The 14,058-nt window shown below is 34.8% G+C and overlaps 2 non-coding genes across 2 annotated transcripts; one reads left to right on the forward strand and one right to left on the reverse strand.

The window, feature by feature from the left end:
- The first annotated feature begins 2,836 nt into the window (after window positions 1-2,836).
- TRNAR-UCU (transfer RNA arginine (anticodon UCU)) lies at window positions 2,837-2,909 on the forward strand. The gene has a single exon. It is a non-coding gene; the product is annotated as a tRNA-Arg (tRNA).
- Window positions 2,910-5,895: 2,986 nt separating this feature from the next.
- TRNAR-UCU (transfer RNA arginine (anticodon UCU)) lies at window positions 5,896-5,968 on the reverse strand. Its single transcript has one exon. It is a non-coding gene; the product is annotated as a tRNA-Arg (tRNA).
- Window positions 5,969-14,058: the final 8,090 nt, after the last annotated feature.

A 14,058-nucleotide genomic window follows, 5' to 3' on the forward strand; every position in this document is an offset into this window, starting at 1 on the left:
ATTTACGATAATGTCAAGTGGTTGAATAAATTTAAAACATTAATGTGTAATTGCAAAGCTCCTATCTTACAAGATATATCCAAACAGCAGTGAAAAAATAAATCATGTTCTAAGGCTACCGTAATAATCTTAGTACGCAAGAAAGTGGAAAGTTTCAGTCTATTATGACTATTTTCATGTTCGTCCCTGCATAATGGTTTAATTTGATTTCAGTTTAACATCCCTTTCAGCAGCGAAGCTATATCAGACGTTCACCTACAGCTTAATGTGGTATCCGAACCACATTAGCTCCCGCCAGGAATCAAACCGAGGTTCTCCACGCCATAGGCGTGTACGCTAACAGCTTAGCCTAGCCATATGGGAACACCATGCATAATGATAACAAAATAATTCTTAACTTTACCGGAAAATAACGAGTAGATATAGAATTAGAAATCAGTATTATTATTCCGATTTAAAACATTTATAGTGATGATTATTTTCTCCGGACGTTTGAATGGCGTTTGGAAGTTACTTCAAAAGGGAGAAGCGATGGAGAGTAATTATTTCAATGTCTCTGTGTTTCAGCCAGTCTCTTTAATGTTTATTGAGTGTTGCGTTTGTGTATATTGGGCTTAAGTTGAACATGTTTTTAGGAAGTTTTCTGCGGTACCCAAGCACTGCGTGTGTGGAATGGGGGGGGGGTTGTTGTGCGTTGGTTTTGCAGCAGAAGTAGCAGCAAACTTCATCGGTCCTACGTAGGCTAATGGGAGGCATAGTTGGAAATTGGAAGTCGAAAAAATAAAGTTGAAAAATACGCTGGCCCAACGTAGTTTTAAAGTGCATATTGACCAACGATTTACAGTCATTTATCCAACAGTTTCTAAAAACAAAATTGAAAATGTCTTAGGCCAACATAGTTTAGAGCGTGTGTTGGCCATCCAACAATTTGCCGTCATTTATCCCACAGTTTCTAGAAATAAAGTTAAGAATACCTTAGGCCAACGTTGTTTTAAAGTATATGTTGGCCAACCAAGAATTTGTTGTCATTTATGTAACACTTTCCAGAAATAAAGTTGTAAATACGTTGACCCAACGTAGTTTAAAGTGTATGTCGGCCAACTAACAATTTGCCGTCATTTATACAACAGTTTACAGAAATACAGCAGTAAATACGTTAGTCCAACATAGTTTAAGGTGATATGTTGGCCAACCAACGATTTGCCATAATTTATCCAACGGTTTCTACATTCTGATCACAATTTTACGCAGAAATTACGTTGGTAGTTGAGTTAGTTGGCAAGTGGTCAGTAAAGTGAACAATTACAGTAGTGTTAAGGTTTGCGGTTGGGATGTCTATCATTTCCCACTGTTTGACCTACTTATTCTCTGTATTGGTAGTTCATACTTGTACTTCCCCGCGTACCGAGTAAACTATTTAATATTATGTGTACTACAGTTTTTTTTTTTTCCTGTATTCTAGTTGGTCATTCTCAATCACGAGAAATCAGTCTTCCTACCAAATCAAGAAGAACATCAAATGATAACATAATCCGAAAGTTCCTAACTTTTTTTTTTGACTCACCACACACTTTACTGAACGTTTACGACATAGTGACATTGTTATTTTTTTTATTAACATAATAATAAAACTAAATTATAATAGTATAATATATTATTAATGTATTAAACACCTCTCAGTTTAATGTCCTACAATTATGCTCTTTAGGCTACGGGAAACAAATGATTAAGAGGCCTCATCCCGGCGAAATTAAAATACCGCTAATTTTACAGTAATTATGTGATATCTTCAAATAGATAAATGATTATTGAAATGTGGAACAAGAGCGCCCTAGATAATATTATTTTGCATAAGGTACCATTATCACAAGTCACCTAGTGGCTTTCCGTTTTCAGTTGTTTAGAAACGCGAAAATAAATGTCGATTTTCAAAATGGCTCGAAATCTAAAACAGATAAGTGAATCGTGATAACGGTATCTCATGTAAAATGATATTGTCTAGGGCGGTCTTGTTCCACATTTCGATTATCTTTTATATATTTGAAGGTATCACATAATTACTGTAAAATTAGCGGTATTTTAATTTCGCCGGGATGAGGCCTCTTAAGGTAAATGAATGATCATGGAAGCATTGGTGCAATGAGAAACGAGAAAACCCACGGAACACGATGTTGTCCACCACAAGCGTACTTGGCCGAGAATCGAACCAGAGACCCCATGCTTCAGAGATAAGCGCTGTACCACTGAGCCACCGTGCTTCCCAACATAAATTATAAGAATACAAATTTTTCGTTATTCTATGTAGTGCTGAACATTGTTACTGCCCCCTTTGGATGTTAACAGTTGGTCTCAAAATTCATTTTAACTAATTATGCTTTATGATCATTAAATTCTAAAATTTCGTGACACACCGGTTGGGAGCAACTGATGTAATCCACAATTTTTAGCATCTTGTAATATATAGATATGTGTGTATGAAAATGTTGGTCACTACCTCGCAGAAACCAGTGAGATAAGAGATTATGAAGGTAGTTACTTGAAATAAAACGAGAGGAACCGATAAACGAATGAAGTTACATAATGATACGGCACTCATTCACGTGAAACAATATCATGCAGATAATATTAAATTGAAATACCTAATATCATTGATTTTCTATATTACTTTCATGTAAATTGTAATTTTATAGAATATTTCTTACTATATAATTGTCAACAGCAATAACTATGATAATTGGACAATTTTAAGATTTAACCCATTTACAAACTTTCGTTTCTGAGGCACTGAACACTCAGTTCTTCAAGTGCTTACGTTCGAAAAACGAAATGCTGACACGTCCCTGTAGCGCAGTGGATAGCGCACTGGACTTCTAATCCAGGGGTCGTGGGTTCGAGTCCCACCAGGGATGAAAAGCAGAAATTTTGTTCATTAAAATGTACTTTCATTTATCGAAAAGAACTTGAAAATGGTTAGGCCAAATAACCGAGAGAATTATCCTGGCCAGAATTTTCAATATTGAATGAAAGTCTCTTATAGTTAAGGGTTTGCTATTAACTCTCGGACAGTGTAAACTTGCAATACGACTTGATGTAATTCTGTAAAAAATAAGTCTGAAATCTGCCTTGCGTATCGACAGTTTTGTTTGTCGCCGATAAATAAATAAAATTATAATATGTACGTACGATTAGAAAATTTATGAACCTAGTGCCATTTCATTAAATAAGAATGGAGAACTTGCAATAGTGGTGCTCATTATATAAAAGTTTCAACATCCGAAGTAACCAAAAAAGTTATTCGTGATTCCGAAAAGGTTGGCCAATGATTTAGTACGATCATGCGAGCAAGATGCGTTCCCTTTCTAGTTAGAATAACTGTATCCCATCTACCTACATCATCAGAAAAAAGAAAGAAAGAAAGAAAATCTTGGAATGCTGAGTTTTGCTTGAACATCCACATATTATTCATTCGTCTTACATGTCAATCAGTCACAGTTGCACCAGCGGGGTTTCTAGATATGAAGATATTCTGGCGTCATCCAACACTTCTTACAATAAGCTTTGTAATCATTTCGTAGGTCGAATGCTATTGAATTTCAGAAGTGGGTACAGCTAGGGCTGTGCGATATTTCGATATTTTCAAATAACGAATTCGAAATTCTTCTGATCGATCGATATATATTGATCCAAAGATATCGGTATATATATATATATATATATCGATATCTTTGGTATTTTTGATGTTTCGATATGTCGATCAAGTTTCGATATTTTGTCATCGATTTTTGATATCCAAATCCGGATATTACACAGCCCTAGCTGCAGCTAATACGGACTCGGGTCTATGAAGCTTTATCGAAAATACAATATTACGTAATTCAATGTAGTACATAAATAATTCTGAGATCTTCATGTGCATATTTAAAGTTCCATTTTATTACGTTAATAATCGGTTTACTTGTCGAGTTCTCGATTATTAAGTTAATAAATCTGAACTTTAACATATTCATCGATATAGCTATATTAACGTAAATATTGTTTACGCACGCACGCAGGCACGCACCCGAAATTTTTGTTGGGAGAGGTCCAACATTTGGAGGGGGTTCTATACTATAAGACGTATCGTATGGAACCGGTGTTATTCTGCACCTAAAAAGGCGATAAACAATGGTTAAGTGCTACCCCTAATTCTCAGGGGAGGGGGGAATGATGTAACTAAGATTGTTTCTCTAAGAAGAGTACAGATGAAGTATAAGATCAAATCTTAGGCTACAGCAATTATTTCTTTACCTAAAACACTATAGTTTTATCAAGAGAATGTAGAAATATATTTCGAGATACGAAGTTTTTTGGGAGACTCCGGACCGGTGGAGCCCCCCGCGTGGGTTTGCCGCTGCATTAAACTATTGTCCCATTTTTATTTTTATTTTTTTATTTTTTAGAAACTTCATAGACCCAAGCTACGTAATGTTAAATATAAGTTACCCAAGTTAAATATAAGCTCTTAATTCATTCTAGTTGTGTGGTTTCCGTTAAGCTTACTCTAAGCTTTTCCCATTATAAAGCATGACAGTATCTGCAATTCCAAAATGCTATTAATTAATGCTATTAATGCTATGTGAATTAATTTATAATGGTTTCTCAAGGCTTTTCGTAAACTGTTTCAATTTGGTTATCCAACAATTATGACGCCCAAACTGAGCACCCAAATTTATTGCGTGTAAGAAAAGACTTGGGAACAATTATTAGATTTTCTAAATAGCATTTTGTAGATACTGCCTGACACATTTGCTACATTAAAAAAAAATCCTCGTTGTAGATTACACATTATTTCTGTTAATAAAGAAAAAATAGGGTAACCTTGTCGAAAAACCTTTAAAATGTGATGGAGATGAAATTTGTAACTTCTTTTCACTACTTGTAAATAGTTTTTTTTTTTTTTTTTTCATTTGAAAATAACTGAAAATACCGTTCCTGAATATTCCATTCGCATGCCAAGCCACGCCATAAGCGTAACAGCAACACTACGCTCGTCCACAGATTGTGTTTAATTTTCAGCGAGCAATTCAGATATCTATTTCAAAAACACTCATCGAGCATTCGCTGCTGAGAACAGGTAGCAAATGCTAAACGCCCAACAACTGATATTAGACTTTTTAATCTGGATTTAAAATCCTAAGTTGAAATTAAAATTTAGCAATTTATTAAGATGCCTTATACAGAAGTGAAAGTTCATACTTGAGATAGTTGAGTATGTAAGTAAGTAAGTAAGTAAGTAAGTAATAATAATAATAATAATAATCCTTCGAAGAATAAAATGTTTACAATAAAAGAAAATGTTTCTGGTAAAGTGTGATGTAAATGTTCACATCAACCAACTTCGTTCCCCTTTTGCTCACGCTAAATGTATTGCCAACGTGTTTGTCGTCACGTAAATGCCGTTCTTTTACCTTTCAGCAATTTTAATTACGTCACTCTTTCACATTTAAAATTTCCTTTTCTGTTTGCTCTCCCCAATATTTCTTTAGTAGTTTTGAGAGTATTCCCATATAGTTAATTACTATTACAATTACCACGTTGCACTGTGATATGGTATTTTGTGAACCAGCCTCGATACTGGTGTCTCAATTATACCCTGAGTTCAGAATAAGAAGTCAGCGACTTACACAATCGATTCTGTAATATCAAGATACCTTAAATAAATGTGTTATAGGATATTTTCCTTCTTGAACTGGTTCCCCTGGTAACTGCATCCAGAAGAACGTTTCGATTTTTAAGGGACTGGAATTTAAATATCAATTAATCGTAGAAATGCAATATCGGTACTTATATTTAAATGAAACAATGCTAATAAATATATTCTGAATATTATTTTAATAAGTAAAATTTCACCATCACCATCCCTGGTGGGATTCGAACCCACGACCCCTGGATTAGAAGTCCAGTGCGCTATCCTCTGCGCTACAGGGACATAGAGAATTTGCTTTCTTTTTCCTTGTAATTGAGGTGAGAAGGCGACCTACGCTACTGACATATGTTTAGGTTGGAAGAAGGGAGAGGAAGAAGACATCCTTTCAAACTAGCGAATGACGTGGCTACTCCCACTACAGAGGTATCCTGTGCCTACATGGAAAAACGTAACTACAGAAGTTGCAAGTGTTAAAAGAAAATGATGCGCATTCCGTGGCTAAAAAAGAAAAAAAGAGAAAGTTAAAACATATTTAAACTGCTGTTACGTTTTGACCATGGTAAACAAAACCGAAGATTAAGCGTGAATATCCATTTCGTTAACTGTTCAAACGCAGCTAGTACTAAAAGAGATTAAAGAAATATGGAATATCATTCCTTCATCTACACTAAAAACGTTGTTGAAAAGAAAAGGAAAATTCCAGAAACGGAAGATGGATTTAATAAATATTCAGGAATGATAGCGACATTAACTAAAACATAACTGTTACAAACAACGCAAATAAAAATCTTCAGCATTATTTGCATATAACGGAAGAAAAGTTAATAGATCTCATTAAGCTAAACAGAATGATGAATAAATTATCATGCGTAGTTTTCGAAAATATCTAGAACAAATTATTTTGCTTAAGACTAAAAGTTGGCGTTGTGCGATTGAAATCATGGTAAATGTTTAGCAGAAGGGGTCCAGAAGTACGTAAAAAAGTACAAAATTTGCGAGTAAAATGGAAGATGCAAATACTTAGACCTAATATAGTCTAATCTAGCCTAACTAAACTAAAATGAATTAACCTAATATTAACAGAAATAAGCGAAATTCTATCTTTTATTTTTCGAAAATTATGCTGGACCCCTACACTAATATAACCTAACATAAACTAACCTAACCTAACCTGAAGTAACCTAAACTAACCTAATGTGAACAGAAACTACCGAAATTGTAACTTTTTTTTAAAGAAAAAATAGCTGGACCCCTCGTGCTAAACATCGTCCGAAATCATACATTATACTGTCGTCCTGCTAGTGCAATAATATTATTGTGGTACACACATTACACATTGTGGTACCAAATTTCACAAAATTAAATCCCCACGTGAAGCGGATTTGCATATCCAGGCTCCTAACTATGAAAAAATTTACGCTCACTCCAACCTCAATCATTTCACGAATTCAACCTGTTTTACGTATGTTATTAGGACATAATATCGATTGTGATTTATTCTAAAAACACTTTTATACATTGCAAGAGCTGTAACGTCCAAATATTTACTGAGAACTCATAGTCGTATCGGAATAAACAAAAGCGAGTATGGAACAGTAAACTGCTTTCACAAAAGGCAAAAGAAGATGTGCAAAGGCATACAAAACGGTCGAGTGGTTTGGGTCGATATACTACCAATCACATGTTTGTGTGTGCAAACCCGGTAGCAAGTTGTTTCTTTTTTAAGTGTCTTCCTATTTTCATCCGGAGGCTGAAAATATTTCTTTGAGTAACTCATTGAAAACTTCTTTTGTTTCAAATTCGATTAGAACGGAACATTATATGAATTGCGAATCTTAAATCCATAGCTTAAAAAAAATGAAGTATACTCACTACTCCATTATCCTCTGATTTGTAACGAAAAACTATTTATAAACAGTGGTGACTTCAGAAAATTATCCTCGGGGGGAATTTCAATATGCAGGTGGAGTTCAAACATTGGTAGTCCACATTGAGCACGATCGAATATATGGTCCTGAAGGCGGAAATTTCTTAGCTCGAGAGGAGTCTCAAATTCTCCCTCAGATCACGTCCTGAAAGCATCATTGCTTAGAAGCTTTTCGTAACAAATATAATATTACACTTGTTTCTCGTTCTATATTTTGAATTGGTAAAATCATAATTTATAGAGGATTATAATAAAAGCATAAAAATTACAATACCAATCATGTATAAATTATCCTGTAAGTTACGAACTTTGGGTCAGATTAAAACTCAAATTTTGTTTTCGGATTGCACTTAGAAGTAAGTCCTCTCTATATAATCCTGATTGAAAAGCCATGTATAACTCTAATTAATTAATCAATATTTATACAAATATTTTTTTATTTTACTATTTTTACTATTCAATATTATATACACTTCATTTCCAAAATCAAAATCTCGAAAATGTATATTGTACGAGTGCAGATTCACAAATAAATGCTTATTTATCATATATATTGGTCTCTATTCGAAATTCTATTTAATCGAATCCGACAAGAACACAGACAGAAACATCGAGAACAGGTGAAAAAAACAGAGAAAAAGTTCTGTAGCCGGCGGAGATTCGAACTTAGTTCGAATGGTGCTTTGTAAGCCGAACGCCTTAGACCACTCGGCTATGGTAACAACTAGTGATTTTAGCAAAGGCTTCGAGTAGTAGTTCTTATTACAGTATAACATTTTCTATTGCCTAAAATTTAAACCTAATTTACTTTGATATAATATATCTATTAATTTGTTTCATGAACACGTTTTCGTTACTTTGATGAATGATTTATGTTGTTGATATAGATTCTATTACACGTTCTTTCGTAAATATTATAGAAAGTATCAGGGTTATTTATGATCTTTCATGGAAATTGACTGGCGCATGCGCAGTACACAGACAGTTTAATTGGAAGGCGAGGAAGGAAACGCTAACACACTGTTAGAATGTTTCATCGCTGTGAAGTATAAAGAAAAGCTAAAATGTATTTTACGCTTGTCATTGCGTAAAGAATCACCAGGTTTGATCAATTGGACTCATGAAAAATAATTAATATTGTCATTACTGCACAATATGAAGAATAAAGAACGTAAATTACACCACATTGTTCTCGAATTCGAACCTAGCTAAGGAAGGGACAATAAACAAAATGCGATTTATTCATTCGAATTGAGATAATTCAATGAAACTAGAAATTACACAATCAGAAGAAAAAACATCGTTAAAATGACAATAATACTTTTATCCGAGATGTGAAATAGTTATTAATTAACTGAAATAAAAGTAATATTGGGCATGATATAGAGTAAGAAAAAAAAGTAAATGTATTCTTATGAACGTTCAAAGTAAATTCACAAATACCTTTTGAAGATATACTACTCTTTCTTAACGTTTTAACGAACTAAGTGAACAAGCAAAGGAAAAGAATGAAAAACGAAAGTATTGCTCTTGAAAAAATATAATAAATAAATGAAACTTAAATAAATGTTTACACAAAAAATGACACACTAGTACTTCGTGTAATCACCTCCAGAGTCAATAACTTCTTGAAGTCTGGAGGGGATACTAGATACAAGTCTCGAGCAATACGACGATGTGTCACGAAAATGTTGCTACAGTTCCATAACATGATTTTGAAGAAACGTTTGGTCTCTGTCTTCACGTCTCTCTTCCCATTCTTGCACCATGTAGGCCCACAGATGTTCAATTGGGTTCAAATCTGGTGATAGAGGGGGCCACTCAATACAAATTAACTCTGGATGTTCACTTAGCCACTCTCGTGTTTGCCGGGAAGTGTGAACAGCACTGTTGTCATGCATAAATATATATTCTTCCTGTTCGGGGAAGTTTCTTTCTAAGGACGGTAACAACGTATTTTCGAGGATATTAATGTAAACACTGCTGTTCATTCTCTCAGGCATCGCAACCAAATCTCCAGGACCAGCAACCGTCATGTATCCCCAAAAGTGTGCTGATATTCGCCCTGAACTAGAAGTTCTGATAATATTTTGTTAAGCATACCTGGTTCCGCGCGGTCTATACAATATAATTCTGCCTTGTTGGTTAAACTTGAAAACCTTCTCGTCGGTCCAGATGACTAAGTCCCAATATGACTGAGGTTGGGTTATGTTATTCTGTGCCCATTCCATTCGTCTGGCCTTATGAGTTTCAGTCAGGAGAGTCTTCCTAGCGGGTCTTGAACAGTGTAGACCAGCCCCCAATAATCTTCTTCTTATTGTTTCGTGAGAACAATTATATTCTCTGACTTTGTCCAAGAGGATTGACGTGTGGCGTAGAGGTCTGTTGATTACTTCTGTAACTAAAGCTTGATCTTGAGCTGCAGTTGTCACTTTTGGCCTTCCACTTCTTGACCGAGACCTGAACCATTCACCACCTTCTTCATGTCGCTGAACCCATTTCTTGACCGTTTTCTTGTCATATCCCAGATCTCTAGCAATCTGAGGCACAGTTTGTCCCATTTTTGCTCGGCCTATGATTTCTCCTCTCAGAGCAACAGACAGTTCTCCACAACCTTTAGAGCGAGGCATTTTCAGAACCTGTTAGAAATTTGCGTCCTGGCGTGTATGACAAATGTCAGTAAAGTGCATCTTTCTGTTTCTACTGCGCATGCACCAGTCAATTTTCATGAAAGATCATACATAATCCTGACAATTGTTGTAATATTTATGAACGAATACGTAATAGAACCTATATTAACAACATCATTCATCAAAGTAAAGAATAACGTAAACATAAAACAATTTCAACAGACTATTACATCAGGCCAAAATAGGCTTAAACTTCAGAAAATACAAAATAAATTTCATACTGTAACAAAAGATTGAACATGAAACACGCTTACTACGTTTTCAACTTGTCACATTAGCCGAGTGGACTAAGGCATTCGGCTAGAGATTCTGAGGCACCATTCAAGAGTAGTTCGAATCCCACCACAGTGCAATTTGGTTTTACCTCTTTCTTGACGTTTCTGTTTGTGATCCTGCCGGATTCTATTAAATATAATTTCGTAATACGCTAAAATATACGTAATATTTGAAATTCTTAACCTCCCATTTTTACATTTTTCAAGCTCAGTTGAGAAGAAAGAGGGAAAATGAAAGTACAAAGATTTACAATAATTACTTAGCATTTACTGTCACTGTAATTGTAGATATTTTATTTATGAAAATGTATAATGAACTAAAAATATATTTAGTAGGTCACATGTCTCCATTTTTCGATTTTAACTTGAAAGTTACAGTTTAGGCGGTGACATATCAAAGACCCAGGGGGTTGAGGGGGTTGTAACCCCTCCCATTGAAACTTTTATATTCTGCTAAAATAAAAAGTGTTTCAGCTTATAATCTTGGAAAAACAACAATCACTGTGTGTGGAGGACGATTTATTTATACTACGATTTATCACTTCTAAATGTGTAGAAGATGTAACTTGATATTGTGCATAATCATTCAAGAAATATAACACAACGAAGGGACTTCGTAAACCCTTCACGCCACCCCAGGAGGAGGAAGTGCGTCCCGCCGTCCCCCGGTTGGGAACTACTGCTTGCGAGGGAAACATTCTAACAGTGTGTTAGCGTTGCCTTCCCTCGCCTTTAAATTGAACTGTCTGTGTACTGCGCATGCGCCAGTCAATTTCCATAAAAGATCATAAATAACCCTGATACTTTCTATAATATTTACGAAAGAACGTGTATTATGTAATAGAATCTATATCAACAACATACATCATTCATCAAAGTAACGAAAACGTGTTCATGAAACAAATTAATAGATATATTATATCAAAGTAAATTAGATTTAAATTTTAGGCAATAGAAAATGTTATACTGTAATAAGAACTACTACTCGAAGCCTTTCCTAAAATCATTAGTTGTTACCACAGTGGTTAGACCTCCCCGCTGGTCTAGTGGCTAGCACGTGTGCCTTTGGTGCACGGGGTCCCGGGTTCGATTCCCGGTGGGAGAGCTTTTTGTGATTTTAACTGTCCTCGATGTTTCTGTGTTCGTGTCCCTGTCGTTCTAGGTCATTGGAAAGAAGTCAAGTTAACAAGTAAAGCAATAAATATTAAGTAATAAGTAGTTGAAGTAAGTTACTGAGACACGTTCGGTGTCAGTTAAAAAAAAAGAAAAAGAAAGTGGTCTAAGGCGTTCGGCTTACAAAGCACCATTCGAACTAAGTTCGAATCTCCGCCGGCTACAGAACTTTTTTCTCTGTTTTTTTCACCTGTTCATGTTTCTGTCTGTGTTCTTGTCGGATTCGATTAAATAGAATTTCGAATAGAGACCAATATATATGATAAATGAGCATTTATTTGTGAATCTGCACTCGTACAATATATATTTTCGAGATTTTGATTTTGGAAATGAAGTGTATATAATATTGAATAGCAAAAATAGTAAAATAAAAAAAAATATTTGTATAAATATTGATTAATTAATTAGAGTTATACATGGCTTTCTAATCAGGATTATATAGAGAGGACTTACTTCTAAGTGCAATCCGAAAACAAATATTTGAGTTTTAATCTGACCCAAAGTTCGTAACTTACAGGATAATTTATACATGATTGGTATTGTAATTTTTATGCTTTTATTATAATCCTCTATAAGTTATGATTTTACCAATTCAAAATGTAGAACGAGAAACAAGTGTAATATTATATTTGTTACGAAAAGCTTTTAAGCAATGATTTGAGACTCCTCTCGAGCTAAGAAATTTCCGCCTTCAGGACCATATATTCGATCGTGCTCAATGTGGACTACCAATGTTTGCCCTCCACCCGCATATTGAAATTCCCTCGTGGATAATTTTCTGAAGTCACCACTGTTTATAAATAGTTTTTCGTTACAAATCAGAGGATAATGGAGTAGTGAGTATACTTCATTTTTTTTTAAGCTATGGATTTAAGATTCGCAATTCATATAATGTTCCGTTCTAATCGAATTTGAAACAAAAGAAGTTTTCAATGAGTTACTCAAAGAAATATTTTCAGCCTCCGGATGAAAATAGGAAGACACTTAAAAAAAAAACAACTTGCTACCGGGTTTGAACACACAAACATGTGATTGGTAGTATATCGACCCAAACCACTCGACCGTTTTGTATGCCTTTGCACATCTTCTTTTGCCTTTTGTGAAAGCAGTTTACTGTTCCATACTCGCTTTTGTTTATTCCGATACGACTATGAGTTCTCAGTAAATATTTGGACGTTACAGCTCTTGCAATGTATAAAAGTGTTTTTAGAATAAATCACAATCGATATTATGTCCTAATAACATACGTAAAACAGGTTGAATTCGTGAAATGATTGAGGTTAGAGTGAGCGTAATTTTTTTCATAGTTAGGAGCCTGGATATGCAAACCCGCTTCACGTGGGGATTTAATTTTGTGAAATTTGGTACATAATAATATATACATCTTGATACATATATTAAGTATTTACGAGGGTGAATCAAAAAAAGGTAATGATAACGAGTATAGCATAACGGTTATGGTTTTAAAATGTATTTACTTTTATACATAGTCTCCTAACACGTCGATACATTTAGCCCACCTTTTTTCTAACCCTTGCGTAAACTTTTTTTTTAAAAAATGTCCTGACCCTCATTTCGTTATCATCTTTGAATTTCTCTGATGATATTAAACGGTATGACAAACATCTTGGCATTTGAAGGCGGCGCTCCCAAGTTCCCTTTAAATGCTGCTAGCAAATGCGAGGCTAGCGGTATTGCCACGTTTATTTTGTACTACACATCCACGTTTATTCCCTGTCATCTGATCGCGCTGTAGTTTGTTTGCTTAGCCATAGCCAGACCCCTTTACCACTTGGCAACGTCGCGCCAGAGTTTGTGTTTTATTTGTTTAGCTGAAATGCCAAGATATTTGTCACAGGCTTTAAATGACATCTCTCAGTTTGTTTTTCTGCGTTTTCGTGTTATCACGTCAACTGCTCGTATTCAAATGTATGTATCTTCCAGAAATTACTTGTTTATGTAATTATATGAACTGAGGTGAAATATATTCGTCGGGTACAAAATCCATACAAAAAGAATAGTTTGTAGCTTCCTATTACTATTTCACTCTGTGGGAATCAATATAAAAACCAAAATATAACAGCACTTTTCCAGGATTTCTGCTTGTAAAGAAGAACAAATTTAAAGATGCACACTATTTTTCTGGTATTGAATCCAGAACCTGCATTTCACTATTTATCATCGTTTTTCAGTATAGTGATCAGCATTGAAACCGGAAAATCATAGATTTCCACCACTTCCGGTTTCAACAGAAGCTTGAAGTTGTAGATAAAACTTATTCTTGAGGCACTGACTCCATACCAAAAA

Source organism: Thermobia domestica, chromosome 15, assembly GCF_964235325.1.
Source record: "Thermobia domestica chromosome 15, izTheDome1.hap1.1, whole genome shotgun sequence".
NCBI lineage: Eukaryota > Metazoa > Arthropoda > Insecta > Zygentoma > Lepismatidae > Thermobia > Thermobia domestica.